The following is a 3,644-nucleotide window of genomic DNA, read 5'->3' as shown; positions in this document are numbered from 1 at the left end:
CATAAAATAGAATAAAATGATACACCAAAAAAAAAATTAGAATCCTTAAATATACTCTCTAGGCTACTTAAATTCAAAATTCCATCGAGTTTTTCTAGTGAAATGAGGAGAAAAATGAATTTCTTTTTAGAACCCTTGATTTACAAGCAATCTTGAACCTTTTATCATTCCTCACACATAATAGCATCTTAGGACTTCAAACCTCACCATTCATTTGAAAGTTATTTAAACCCCCTAAAAATTCATAGATGTTTCATGTGTTTATCCTTTCGTACATGCATGTACGAAAGGAATGAGTTAGAACCTCAAACTGGATTCGTTGGAAAGTTAATTTGAAGCTCTTTTCAACCATATATTTTTTGAACCTTATCCAAGATGTACACACACATGAGAACTAGATAGAAGAAACCTTTCAATAAAATAATCAAAATTTTATAATCCTTTCTTTTATCAAGGACCCAATGTTGAAGTTGGTGAAAGATCAACCCCACAGCTCCTAGGAATCACCTGCATGCAAATACTTACCACAAAAAGAGAGAAGCAAAAGATATGGAGGCTGGAATTCCCAAATCCACAGATGAGACATTCTTAATGAGAAGAGTAAAAGAGATTTCTATAATCAAAATGAATTAATAAATTACAAAGAGATCAATCGTTATGAAAGGAGATCGAAACCCTAATAGGTAACTAACCTAGGTTGCATGATAATAATTAAAAAAAGAATAAATTATCATATGCCCAAAGTTTAGCTTAAGTAACCTAGAGATAAAAGTGACTTAATAATTAAATCAATATGATTTAATTAATAAGTAAATACTTTATTACTCTAACACCCCCCTTAAGATAAACTTAGGGAGTAGCTAAAATCCTAGAAACTACTATTGAAAGTAAATTTGGGTCCTGGCAACAAAGGCATGATGAGCTACCCAAGTACAACTAAATCTTTGTAAAGAAGAGAAATAGAAAAAATCACATGGGAAAAACCTTACTCCAAAAAGGATGGAAAAAATGTTGAAAAATAACTAGTGAAGGACTGAAGAAGCCTCCAAACTATAGAATGCCCTAGAAGATAGGAACAAAAGATGATCATGAAGAACACCACTGAAGCATGAAGTTGCAAACACTGCCAAACTATTGATCAAAAGAACCTTCACTATATAGAACATGACCAGGTAATGAAGACTAAATCTGAAGAGCTAATCAATCAAAGATGGAAGGTATCTTCATGGCCTCCAAAAATAGGAATGAAATAATGTCTATATGGTAAATGATCCATCTCACCAAAATGCATAAGTATCTAGCCATTGCAATTGTCTGGTATATAGGATTAAATACTGAATACACAACTCACTCCATTGAACCAAGAAATAAGTAGAACCAACATAACCACCCTATAATGCTGAGAGGTAAGACATGAACACTAAAATTGAATGCAATATCTCATGAAGAAAGAAGAACTAGGAACATCGAGACTGCAAATGAAGTACAAATACCTATAATGGCACATGTCATCAACACATCATGAAGCTAATATCATGGAAGGAACACTCACTTGACAAAGGAAGATGGTGAGTATGGCTAACATGAAACCCCCCAAGGCACTTTATAATGTAGTGTGAGTACAACAAAACACAAAGATATGCAAGATCCCAAAATGCAATAGAGTGGCACTTTATCTCAGTGTGTTTGCAAAAATACTGCAAAAGGATGTCAACAAAGATCAAAAGAGACATAAGACTAATGCAAAAGATAGTACAACCCATGAAAAATTATCTAAAACAACAAAATTTATCTCTAAACCTGAAACAACCAAGATATCCATTAGAATGCAAAAAAGAAAAAACTAAATGGGATGTGCCTGAAGTAGAATCTAGAAAATAGAATGTCTCAAAATATATCTCTCGTAGTGCAAAATATAACTCCTAACTTTGACAGCTAAAATAGCCATCAAAAAGGCACTAAACTTGAAAATAATTAGCACAAATGGAATAGGCCCAGAACCAACTTTCCAGTGATATCTCGTTTGTGAGAAATGGAGTCCAGATGAGCAAGCTATGGCCAAAAAACCACATGTAGGTCAAAAAAGTTCTTGAAATCCAAAATAAAAAATATTGCCACCTTGGGATTTGTGCCAAAATTTCTTAGAAAACATGGTTACTAGTAATACAAATTACCTTAGGAAGTGTGCTAGTTTCCTAACAAAGTTGTCTCGATTTGCATCCCAAAATCTTGATTTGTGTGCCTTAAATCATGATTTGTGTGCTCAAAAATCTCAATTTCTATGCCAAAAATCTTGATTTGCATGCCAAAAAATCTTGATTTATTTTCTAAAAATTGCAAAATCATCACCTTGGGAAATGTGTCAAATTTAGGAGCATTATTTTTTGCCTCAAATTCCAACTATGTCTAAATTGGACAAATTTTATATGACAATATGATTTTTTGGGTGCTTTGAGCTCAACAATGATGTCCATTTAGGCTCAAAGTCTACTAAAAATTAGTGACCTCGCAAATTCAATACAAAATAACTCTACAAAATGAAACCCTCTAAAAGAAAAAGTACAAATCTAAAAGCCAAGCCAAACTTCTCATAAACAGAATAGGGGCATGAAGATCTGGAGCTTTGATACCATGTTGAAGTTGATGAAAGATCAACCCCATAGCTCCCAAGAATCACCTACATGCAAACACCTACCATAGAAAAAGAGAAGCACAATTATGAAGGCTAGAAATGGACTAGATCCATAGATGATACATTCTTGATGAGCAGAAAAAAAGAGATTGCTATAATCATAAGTGAATTAATAAATTACAAAGAAATCAATCCTTATGAAAGGAGATCAAAACCCTAACAAGTAACTAACGTAGGTTAAATGATAATAATTTATAAAAGAATTAATTATTATATGCCCAAATTTTAGCTTAAGTAACTTAGAGATAATAAGTGACTTAATAATTAAATTAATATGATTTAATTAATAAGTAAATACTTTATTACTCTAACACCCAAATCTCATTCCAATCTCTCATTGATTTCTTTTTACAATGTTTTGACATAAATTAATGAATGAGAATATACTTGGGATGCCTATTAAGGTTCCAATTATATTCATCTTCCCCTTTATGACTCAAAAGTTTCTATTTTACAACTTTTACAATGTTCTCAAGTTGCATTTTTTTCAACTTTGACAAATTTTGATATATTTGAATAAAAAGGAATCCTCCACAATATGAACACACTAAAGACATTTAAATGAACTTTAGAATGAACTATCTACCCTAACTACATGCTCATTGAAAATTTTTGACATATTTGAATAAAAAGGAATCCTCCACAATATGAACACACTAAAAACATTTAAATGAACTATCTACCCTAACTACATGCTCATAGTCGAATTGGTCATGATGGATTATAAAGATTCCAAACATGTCAATGCCTTAAAAAATAGGCTTTTATTACAACAATGATGAAGACAAGTAGCTCACTAACATATCCTACTATGCATGGACATGACATGGTCTATCTACTATGCATGATGCTCTATGTCCATATGGAAATGCAAAGCTTAAAAAACTTCTTCATGTGGGTTCAACTACACCACTCAATTTGTGTAATGATCATTTTCAAAATGTTGGTGAAA

This window comes from Cupressus sempervirens, chromosome 7, assembly GCF_028749045.1.
Source record: "Cupressus sempervirens isolate cs-2001-9-10 chromosome 7, ASM2874904v1, whole genome shotgun sequence".
Lineage (NCBI taxonomy): Eukaryota > Viridiplantae > Streptophyta > Pinopsida > Cupressales > Cupressaceae > Cupressus > Cupressus sempervirens.
This window is presented reverse-complemented; position numbering follows the sequence as displayed.